The sequence below is a fragment of the Rosa chinensis genome, chromosome 6 (genome assembly GCF_002994745.2).
Source record: "Rosa chinensis cultivar Old Blush chromosome 6, RchiOBHm-V2, whole genome shotgun sequence".
In the NCBI taxonomy this organism is placed as follows: Eukaryota; Viridiplantae; Streptophyta; class Magnoliopsida; order Rosales; family Rosaceae; genus Rosa; species Rosa chinensis.
This window is the reverse complement of record NC_037093.1, coordinates 13,468,565-13,480,736: the sequence shown is the minus strand read 5'-3', so window position 1 is coordinate 13,480,736 and position 12,172 is coordinate 13,468,565. Positions and strand designations below refer to the sequence as shown.

At 35.9% G+C, this 12,172-nt stretch overlaps 1 pseudogene; it reads left to right on the top strand.

Moving 5' to 3' along the window:
- The first annotated feature begins 5,341 nt into the window (after positions 1 to 5,341).
- On the top strand, positions 5,342 to 7,613 carry LOC112170845 (annotated as a pseudogene).
- Positions 7,614 to 12,172: the final 4,559 nt, after the last annotated feature.

The window sequence follows — 12,172 nt, the reverse complement described above, 5'->3', positions numbered from 1 at the left end:
ATATATAATTCCCTTTTTTTTTTCTTGTAAATAGAAAATTACATAAAGTAATGTCAATTACTCAGTCTCTCTCTCTCTCTCTCTCTCTCTCTCTCTCTCTCTCTCTCTCTCTCTAAATGTAGATATACATAGAATGTGTACTTATGGTTTTATGTGTACTCTGGGTCTTCACTCTTCAATCGATTTATGGCTTCCTCTTAATTTCTGCTTCTGGGTATTCAATTTTCAGTCTTCAAGTCTGGGTTTGACTTAGGGTTTAGGGGAAGCAGCTTCGATTTCAGTTTTCGACTCGATTTCGGAAACTTCAAGCTTGGTAAGTTGCTGCCATCTTTCTTGCTTCGATTTCTGGGTTCGAATTGCATCTGTTACTTTTGCTATACGCTATACATACGACTGATATGAGATGAAAATTGGATATGTGATCTGTTTTGTCCTTCTGGATTTCTGGGTTCGAATTGCATCTGTCCCTTTTTGCCTTTCTGTTTTGACTTTTGACTTGAAAATGTGGATATATGTGGGTTCGAATTTCTGGTTTTATGACTGATATATGTGGATGCTTACTGGACATTCTGATTAAATGATTTTCTCTTTTCATAGTTGCGTATTTGCTGGGTCTTCCTATTCTGGGTTATTCTCTAGATATTGGGAAAGAGCATGTAAATCTCATTGATCAATGGCTGGAAAAGCTGATATATAGTGGGTAGCTTGATGCAAAGGAACTAGACATGTACTTATATCATAGTTACAGCTACTACAATTTAGCATTTTGCTTCAGTAGTTTCACTTCTTTGTGTTTGTCTGAGATTGCTTTTATACAAAATTTTTAAATAAGAGTAATGTGTTTCTTCTGAAACTGTAACAAATGCAGTCTTTACAATAGTGCATCTTTTCTCTGTACCCCCATTAGTCTGAATCAGTGTTTCCATAATCTGATTTGGTAGAGGAGAAAAATCAGTCTATTGTATCATGTTCATTTGTGTTCCAATCCTTTTTTTGCTTGTACATAGTGCACTCCATTGAGGCATTATAAACTATACATTTGAATTCATGACTGGTGGGGACAAATTGAACTAATATACCCTTTTAATTAGGTTGGCTGTGGTAGCAATGGCTGGACTCGCAGCAGAAGGTCTGAAGTATGACAAAGTGATTGGTCAATCTGCTGATCTCTTCACTCTTCAGGTTTATAGTCACCGTTTTCCTAGTGTTCATTCTTGTCTAGATATTATTTAATCTCAATCTGAGAGACTTAATTTTATATCCCAGAGATTTATCAACAGAAGCAAGCCACAGCTTAGCAAAGATCAGCAACAAAATCTTACTAGATGGGCTGTAAGTGACTAAGTTCCTCTTTTTACAACCTGCATGCTCTACTGAGTTATAAGTTTCTCGACAAGATTAGTATTTCTTGACAACCTGCATGACAGTCGAAAATATTAGTATTTCTCTCCGTCTTGATTGAAATGGAAAATGAGGAAGTGAGGAACTAATTTGCCGTTTTCTGCAATAATATGTGAAAGTGGGGAAGAGGCTAGAATGATCTTTTGAGGTTGGGATTGGGATATGTTTTTCTAGGGTCATAGATTAGAGGTCATTACTAGTTAATGTGCAATTTATTAAACATCTAATGTCTCCTTCGACAGATAAAATAGGAACATAAAAGGGTTATGTCAATAAATATATACATGAACATGTAGGAAAACTTTTCAGATAATTGGCAACTTGAACCAAAACTTTAAGGACTGTTTTTCATTTTTTGGTAATTATACTGCAAGGAGTTTAGAGAGACATGAGGTTTCAAGAAGCCCTAGATAGTTGGAATGGGTTGCTTCCATTTTCTACAAGAAATCCCACAAATGACACTGAAAGTTTTGCTCTCTGTTTGGTATAACCAGCGCATCACATGACATGTAATGAGTTGAACCAATGTAATATCTGATGACATGTATTTGTAGCAAATCTTTTCACTATTTTGAAACATTATAATACCTTTTATATTTTTATTAATATAATTATATGTTATAAAATTAAAATTAAAAAAAACAGCCTAGTCCCCGACTAGGCTCCCGCCTAGGCCCCTAGGCGCTAGTCCCCAGGCTTCCGCCCGACTAGCGCCTAGCGTTTTTAGAACCTTGTCCCTCTCTAACAATTACTTCATTACATTTCAAATTCAGAGTAGTAGGTTACTAGGTTTTGACAGTTTTGGTTAAACTATTTAAATCCTATATGCATCACAAATTTACAAGGGTAGAAAGGATCTGAAAACTTGCAACTGTGTGGTGTGTAGTTGTTTTCAGATATGCTATAGAAATCTGTGAAATAAGTGGCACATTTGGTCTTTCATTTGTGCTGTGGTGAATCAAATGTTGAAAATTATTTGTGCTGTGGTGAATCGATGTAGATGCAAGTCTTTTTCTTTTTTCTTTTTCTGCAACTTCTTGCGTGTAGCAACTCATGTGTAGTGTGGCTTTTGATGTGGGAATATTGCATGCTACCTCTAGAAATAAGTTGTTATTTTTTGTTTGTGGTTGTAGATTATTCAATTGTAGAGAAGTTAATTTATTCTCTCAAGTCAATTTTTTAAAGGTTTCCTTCCCTTGGCTTGTTAACTGACATTACATCAGTGGTGGCAGAAGTAGAAGAAAGAAGAGAGGAGCAGCAGGAGCAGGCATATTACATCAGTGGTGGCAGAAGTAGAAGAAAGAAAAGAAGGGCAGCAAGAGCAAGCATTAGTAGTGGGTGAAGTGGGCAAGCAATCATAAATAGTCCAATGATCACTGTATCCATTTCTAGCACACTTATGTTTTTGTCTCTGATGCAATGTAAGACAATAAATTGTCACTGATTCATGACTTTGTGGAACAATGACTAATACGAATGTATATATCTTGGTGGATCCAATGTATTTTGAAGTTTAAAGTATGGGTTAAAGTACTGCTAGTTCATTTGATGGTTTGCATCAAATTTTATTTCCATTTGATCACTATTGTTTATTAGGTAAATGGATGTTTAAATGATCATACAACAGATTTCTCATACATCAGACAATGGTTTTTTGAAAAAATAAAGTCTTCTAATTAACTCTCACACAACAGAAAACACTAGAGCTCCGTTGTCTGAAAAGCTTAACAAACAACGGACTTAAACAAGTTCTGTTGTCTGAAGACAGCACCGCAGCTGCTGTGCAGCTGCGCATAGCATCTGCCGAGCCATCTGTCGAGTATCACACAACACGTTTAACACATACACGTTGTCTGTGTGTTTCTCAGACAACTGTGTTCCACCGTTGTCTGAATTTTCATCAGACAGCGGCTCGGTCTACAACGGTGGCTCTCCATATCCCACAACGGTTTCCATCTGTCGTCTGATAATGTTTTTGGCATAGTGAATTAATAGCATCCTTCTGTGTGAAACCACCATTCTCACTTATTGGAAATATATGAGCCTACAACCCCAACTCCCAACTCCTTGAAGCAAATCTCATAAGTTAATGTGGTACGCCATAAGGCAAACCACTAGGAACCCAAATATAGAATGAAGGAATCGCGTAGGCTATTTATATATTTTAGAGAGAAAAATACATGCAAGTTGAAACTACAGAAAGGTAAGGATTATGCTCAATATTTGTGTGGGGATTACAATAAAAGGGAACTGCCAGAACAACCACATTTAAAACTTTGACTATACAAAAGTATTAATGGCAATCAAATTTATGTTTTAATGTTGATTTTTTTTTTTCCTTTGGAATTTTATTTTTTCTTTTCGTATCTAATTGTTTTCTTGCTCTGCAAGACTCTGGAATCTTTGTTAGATTTTGTCTTTATGAGAAAATCGAGAAAATTCTCCCAATACAATTACTCCCGAAAATCTTCCCCCACGACTATTCCTATACTACGTACCTAGCCTTTTTAACTAGCTCGATCCAGGGCCGGCCTTGCCCATGGGCAGTGTTGGCGACAGCCCAGGGCCCAAGATTGATACTCTCTCCCATTTCTCTATACTATAGTTTTCTCTAATAAATTTTTATTATAAATTACAAAACGGTCAAAACCCTACCCTATGCCCTATGGACTCCCTCACTCCCATTTCTCTATGTCTCTCTGCCACCACCGCACTACCCCCATCTTTTTCTCTTTCTTTGTTATCTTTTTCTTTTTAATTATACTTTATACTATATAAAATCTTTTTCTCTAATAAAATACAAAACCTACCCTATACACTCCTATAATATCTTTTTAATCCCTTTCTCTTTCTTTGTTCTTTTTTCTTTTTAATAATTTAAGTGTACTTTATATACTCCCAACTCTTTCCACTTAGCCGCAAGCCCGCAACCATTCTTCTTCATCTCTCCAGATTCTCCTCTTCCTCCTCTTTCTTCTTCACTTCATCGTAGTAGCTAGTGAAAAGAATAGTTTCGGCAAAAGTCTCTCTCTCTCAAGTCCCAAATCTTGAAACCCAACAAATTTTTTCTTTAAATTGGTTGCATCGTTTACTCAATATCAGATTTTCAAGTATTATTCTATGCTCCAGTGTTTATCAATTATTATCAAAGTGATTTCTAACAACTTGCTCATTCATCGGTTTTAAATTTTCAATATTAGGTGAAGTTAGATTTGCAAGTCAGTCTCGATCAGAATTGAAAAGCTGTTGTTTGAATCTTGAAACTGCTTTGAGAAGTGGTGAGGGTTTTGCAGGAGATGTTGCCGAATGAGGCATATGAAACAGATAGGCCTTGGACATCCATTTAAATTATGGAGTTTGCATAGAAAATGGATATGTTTCCAAGTGTTATGGTTGCCTACAGGATTTTATTGACTATACCGGTGACGGTAACATCAGCTGAAAGAAGTTTTTTTAAATTAAAATTATTAAAATCAAGTTTTTTGAAATTAAAATCTTATCTGCGGACTACATGACTCAAGATAGGCTAAATGGATTAACTATTTTAACCATTGAAAGAAATATGTTGGCAAATGTTGACTATGAAAAGATAATTGATGATTTTGCTTTAAGAAATGCAAGAAGACATCATTTTAGATGATTTGTAAACTTTTTTATACGGGATTTTGGTTTTATCACTTTATGTTCTCGTTGTATAATGTTTCTCTATGTAATAGCCCCTTAAAAAAAGATTTAGAGTATGACATTTGAAAGAATTATTACATGTCTATTTAGGCTAGTTGGGCACACACACAAAATTTCGCCCTGGGCATCAAAAAGCTCAGGACCGGCCCTGGCTCGATCTTCCACTCCTCACAGCCGCCGGCCTAGCTATCTGTCAATTGAAGCTTTTGATCCAATTCAAGTTCCCAAAAATGCTGGCGGCAAACCTACCACCAAAATGTCCCTGTTTCCCACTGCTCGCTCGGTTCCCATGTCCTCCTCTTCGTCACGTTTCCAAATCACCTGTTCTGCTGCATCATGGTCGGAAAGGAACGAGATCCGTCTGGGGCCGCCCGGCAAAGGCCGCATCGATGGTGACACTCGCAATTTCCTCAACAATTGTGAATTACCTGTTAAGCAAGACAATCCTCGTCAATATGTTGCTCAAATCCCACAGGTGCATATATCGTTCATACAAACTCTCTCATTCGATCGATCACTATCATCAATAAACAACTTTCTTATGCAGCTTCTTGTTGCAGTTATTGAAGTGTGTTTTCAAAGACCTACAGACATTGTGCGGAGATTGCTGTCTGGGGATTTAGACCTTGGCATAGTGGGTTTAGATACCGTTTGTGAATTTGGACAGGTATCTATAATAAACTGTAAAACTGACCATCTCAATTCATTATTCCAAATAAAGTTGTAAGGTGTACGTACAACTTTCATAACTGTGAATATACCAAATCAGTTTTTAATTAAAACGGTTTAAATTGATGATATAGCTCATAAAATCAGTGTATAATTGTGTTCATCTTAAATCGATCGTGACCCTCATCTCTCAATAATTAGCTTATACCTTGTCATGTTGTCTGTTTCTTGAAAAAATCCTTCGCTTTACCTATGTGTATTATTCAGAATGAATATGAACAACTCTACATCTCTGTATGACATGCAGTAATTTTTTATACTCTTTCAGGGGAATGAAGATCTTATCATTGTTCATGATGCTCTTGGGTATGGGGAGTGCCGCTCATCCCTTGCAGTGAGTTACTTTTTAATTTACAAATAGCCAACTCGATCTAGTTATCTCACTCATTTTAGCATCAGTCAGTAGCCTTCAACTTGATATCCTTTGCTCTTTCAGATACCAAACTGTGGGATTTTTGAGAATATAAATTCTCTGGACGAGTTAGCACAAATGCCTCAATGGACTAAAGAGAAACCTTTGCGTTTTATTACTGGCTTCACCTATGTAAGCAATTTTGTTCTACTTATTTTTCACTTTTCTCTGTGATACATTCTATTTCAATTTCAATTTCGATCATTAATTTCTTTGCGTGTCATTGCAGTTGGGTCCTAAATTTATGAAAGAAAATGGATTGAACCATGTGAGTTTTTCCACAGCTGATGGAGCACTTGAGGCAGCTCCTGCGGTAAGAATATTATGGTTGCATCAGATAATTCAAGTTTGTTAGGCCTTTAATAATTACTAACATCGAAATACCATACGACTGGATCTCTTATATTCAGATGGGGATAGCTGATGTGATTTTGGACCTTGTGAGTACTGGGAGGACACTAAAAGAAAACAAGGGAGGAATTGTGTTGAGAAGTCAGGTAATTAAGCTTCTGCTGGGTTGTCTTACCAAGCATGTATGTTGCTGGTTCTTATTTTCGAAGATCATTTCTTTCGATCAATATTCTATACAGGCAGTTCTTGTTGCTAGCAAGAGATCCTTGCTCGGAAGGAAAAATTCACTAGACGCGACACGTGAGATTCTCGAAAGGTTGGATGCAAATTGAAAGGCAGAGGGTACATTCATGGTGCGTATTTCATCGTTAATCCAACAATCTATAAATAATTGGACCTTCAGCTAGGGTTCTTTGTTTTCTCACTCATTTATCTCACACAGGTGTTTGCAAATATGAGTGGCAATAGTGCACAAGAAGTGCATGTGTGAGAGAGTCCTTAGCCAGCCATTATTATCTGGTTTGCGGGTGAGCTTTATTTAAGCTTTACCACTCTACCGATCGATGAACCATAAACTCAAATACTCAACCAGTTGGTTATTCAACATGCAGGGCCCGACTGTAAGTCCAGTTTATCGCAAAGGTGATGATGGGAAAGAAACAGTTGATTACTATGCCATTATCATATGTCTACCGGAAGAGGCACCCTACGAGTCTGTAAAACAACTGAGATCGGTGAGCAATATATGATATGTTTTATTTTATTTATAATATGTAGATAATTCCATGTTTCATCAAAGACTATTGCGTTCTTGGATACTACGTAGGGTTTAATTTCCATGCAATAATTTTGTGCAGATTGGAGGCAGTGGGGTTATAGTTATCCCTTCTTCGACTTACATTTTTGATGAAGAAACTCCTCCAAGATGGCCTGAACTTCTCTCAAACCTTGGTCTCTAGTTCTGTGTGGTATATGTATGCCTTGTAGCTATTCCAATGCTAGAGTTTGTCAAGTCCATCTTAATTTGTCGAATCCAAACTGGCCCTAAATGGTTAAAAGTGGCAACGGATGAGGATTTATTTTAATAGAAATACTTATAATATATTTGAAGTGAAACTTGAATAAACTTTTGTTTTATTTTTTGAATAGGAATTTTTTGGTTACCAAGTTACTCTAAATAATCTCTTCTACCTATTCGTTCTATTTTGACTGACTGGCATGGAATTCGGTTAAATTGGCTTTATGATCAAAATCTTCCCAAGATTACCCTAGTTTCTTGTAAGTTGGAATTGTGAATGGTTGTGAACATGACTTGCCCTCCTAGCTTCTTGAAAAATCTGTTTTCAAATACATCTTGTCTTTTGTTAACTGTGCTGAAATGTTGGAATGTTTTATTCGTTAACATTCAAAACTTTTTATGAGACATCAGCTCTTCCGTAGCGGTCTGAAATGGGTGACAAAGCACCCACACAACCCCAAAAAGGACCACTAAAATCGGAAACCCTCCACCCGTCTCTCATTAGATCTTTTATTGAAAAAAGAAGAAGAATACAGAGATTGGGGAATGGGGGGTTACCATTCAAAGCCTAAATACGGTACTCGACGAAAATCTATATAACTCAATCTATGCATGAAACTTCTCACTATATGTGCAAGCTACGTATCATCAACATGATAGGAAATGACAAACTTTTGATATATTCCATGAAAAGGATAGGGTGAGAATGAAGTACATTTGCTCTTGCCAATATTAAGATAATTATGAAATATGACCCATAGATTGGCATGGACAAGCTCTTCCCTCCCTAGTTAAATTCATAAAACCAAAATGATGAAATGTTGGAGGAAAAAACTTTAAAAAAAGAATGTTAACCTAGGTTGTGTTATGATTATCTGAAGCTATGAAATTCACAAAATCACTCCGCATTTTAAGAAAGTTCATCTTAGTGATACAAAATGAATATTTTTGAGTTACTCTTATTCTCGATCATTATTATATGAGTTTATGTCATTATATATCTTCACACTGGTCACTTAATGCAATTCCAAACATTTAAGTCCAAATTATAGCTAAGATATATAGGATAAAACTAGTCTGATAATGTAATATTTATGAAATATGAAAGGGGTGTATTCAATTTGTGCTTTTCAAAATCTTCACCATACATTTTCTCCATCTTTTACTTACCCGACTCCTGTTACGTCCTTCACATATATGTCATATCTCACATTCTCATACAAGTGCTTCAATTAGTTGATACTTTTCACCACATAACATTAATAATAATAAGCAAGCTTCGATCTTCGAGTAGGAAAGCGATAGGGTCCAAAAATGATGTCGGTTTGCACATAAATCGAATATGAACACAATAAGTTTCAAATGGTAAACATAAGTTTCAAATGGTACGGTTGTAGTTTTCGAATCTGACTCTTTGAGTTAGGAATGTAGTCAATAATTGATCATTTTCAAAAATAATGTAAATAACTTTTTTTTTTGCCATTCAACAATGACCAATGATAAGTAGTAAGTCATCTCTTCTTGCCATGAACTCCAAGTTGGGTTGGTATATATGGGTTTGATGGTTAATATATGAGATGCTCATGCATAGACAAGCCATATGGATACGCCATTGAAGAGGGGAAGAAGGATTGTGATGGTCTCATATTCACAACTGTTAATTTGATTAATTAACTCAGATTTTCTATATTTGTATATGTTGTTGTGTGATTGTCAATTATATGTCATCTTCCCCTTAAGAAAATCCGAAGCTAGCTTTGAACTTCAATTTTTGACCAAACTTAGAAGAAATATTAAGGTTATTATTTATAGACTCCTAAATCCTAATATGAACCGGTCCACCTAGTTAAGGACAGAATTGGAGATTGCAATCTTCCGAACCCTACTTTTTATAATGGCGAAGATAAGATCGAAGAGCAATAACCTACGTCCATGATGCATGAAAATGGCCCAAATAGATAGATACGTCGCTTAGCTAATAACAATGAAAAACTTTCATACGTAGAATTAGTACAGGGGATAATTGTTTTCTGAAAGGAATCCCTGTAATATAAGAAATCGATCAATACTTGGAATGAAAGCATTTCAAAATCTATAGCCCCACAGTTAATATAATTACAAGGATGGGTATATATCATATATGAAATGGATTACTTGGTGTTGTAACGTGAACATGAGACTATCATTATTTGTTTTGTATGTACTCTATCTTCTAATAATGGACTTCACAATTATTCATAAAGTATCTGGGGGCATCCCGTCAGTTGGGATACCAACATTTTTGTCGTAGTTAGACTCATTTTGCTTGTAGAAAGCGCAACTATATATGCATTTCTATAACCATGCGGCACCCTGATGCCAAATATATATAGGACCATACTACAATGCATGGTATTATGTTATGGGTTCATTATTTGAGTTGTTGGGAAGCAACTAAAATTAATCGTTGATAATTGAGTGAATAAACAACTAGAGGTCTACATTAAGAAAACGAAGAGGAAATGAGTGAATTCTTACGCAAGGTTAATAAATCAACTAGTATAGTCCATTTAAAATGGGAAACTTTATTATTTTACATAAAATTTCATGAAAATGATATACTGTGCTTAAAAACAAAACTAAATTGCAGCTTCAGTTGTCGTAACCCTTGGGGCCTTCAATTTGTTTTTGCATGAAAAATTTATTGAAATAACATCTACTCATCTGATTGAAATGAAAACGTACACATAATAGAAAATAAACAACCTAAAACGAACTAAAAAAGAAAAATTAGGTAAAGAAGACGAACCCTAGATGAGACATTTGTAAATCCTCTAACCCCAAATACTCAAAACGCTAAGTAAGAAATGAGGGTGACAATGCATCTTTCATGTTCGATCAGCCGAACAACAAAAAGCCATGGCTAATTGAGGATCACTGATCTAGCTAGCATAGCATGTTCCAATGGTGAGGTGTGACCTGTTGGTAAGTTATAGTTCTAACAATATAAAGGATGGAGTGGGCTAAAGAGAAGGACAAAAATAAAAAAAAGTTCCAATGGTAGCCGCCGTTGAGCGTTGCCACCTAAACAAAATGCTACCTTTTGAGTTTTGAAGAGAACATGGCGATGGCAGAAGAGAAGGCTTTAAGAAACAATTATATATGCCATCCTGCGAATACCATACAAAGCAATGGCTGTTAGATTTTTGGACCAGTCTGATAGTGCTAGGCTAGATACTGTTTGTAGTGCTTTGGGACATCTTTTTAGCTTATAAAAATAACTTAATTAGTTTTGTGTTATGCATCATGATTAACATTCATGGGACTGCCAAATTAAACCATGTTTTACGAACTTTACCCCACCACATGCATCTTCCATCACATGCCATACACAGGTGGATTCATCTGTAACACCTCTAATAAAAATCAGAAAGAGAAATCTTATTCAAACTTCCATGATTCAATGTATGGACATATGATATCCCCATTGTTTAAAATAAGTATATAGAGGCTAGCTTAGCCAAATGTCTTAATATTTACTTAACTTTTGTTTATTGTATGAGTGTGTTATCTATAGTCTATAAGTAAGCGAAATGAACTTATAACTAAAGGCGAATTTAGTTGAGAAACGTTAAAAAACTACTTAGATTTTGTAATTTCATAAATTATTATGAGATTTTTGTGTGAGCCGGTTAATTGATAGCCGGAATCACACTAAACTCTCACAACCTCCGGCCATTGCACACCACTTTTGCTGCTTAGCACCAAACCCTAAGGAGGCAAATGTAGTCATGTAGAGTAACGTTAGACAATAATCGATTAAGGAGTATGTAATGCTTTTAGTTATTGCAGTTATTAAGTTTAGCAAATCATAATACCAAGAACCTTAAAATTTCTAAAAATAACTAAAAAGAAAATTTAAATATTTTATACAAAAAGTTCCATGACTCGTCCAAAGTCAACATCACCTTCTCTGGTCTGATTTACAAAATTACCCATCACACTTACAAACCAACGCGCAAAGCCGCGGAAAGGAAGAGAGACCCTGTTTGGTAATTTCGTACGGGACGGAAACGGAAACGTGCTGTAAATTTGTCGCGTGGTTAGATGTGGGTCTGTCTGTTGGGTCAGCTTTGTCCGTATACGGTTTTTAAGTTATAACCGAACAGAAGCTCCCCGGTGGGACCCATCCCACGTTGATGACGTGGCGGCCTGAGATTCTTTCCCGGGTTTTTTTATTCAGTTGGTTTTTTTGTTTTTTTTTTAATAATGTGCGGCAAAAGTTGGAAACGTTATTTGTCAGAAGTAGCTGTCGTGGGCCCCGCATTCTCAACTTCGTCGAGGACCTGACTCAAAAATCGTAGCCGAGGATTTGGGTTTTGGCGCCTTCTGAAGCCCCTTAGTACGAATCTAAGACCATGTTTGACTGTGTACCTCGAGAAAAATAAAGATACTTTTATGTTATAAAATAAGGAATTTTTGTAAAAGAAGGGCAAAATTACGGCGAATATGGGCTAACTAACTGGCTAAGTATCTAGGCATTCATAATATTGTTTTTTTGGAAAGATCTAATTGACTCTTCTCTATTATAGTCATTC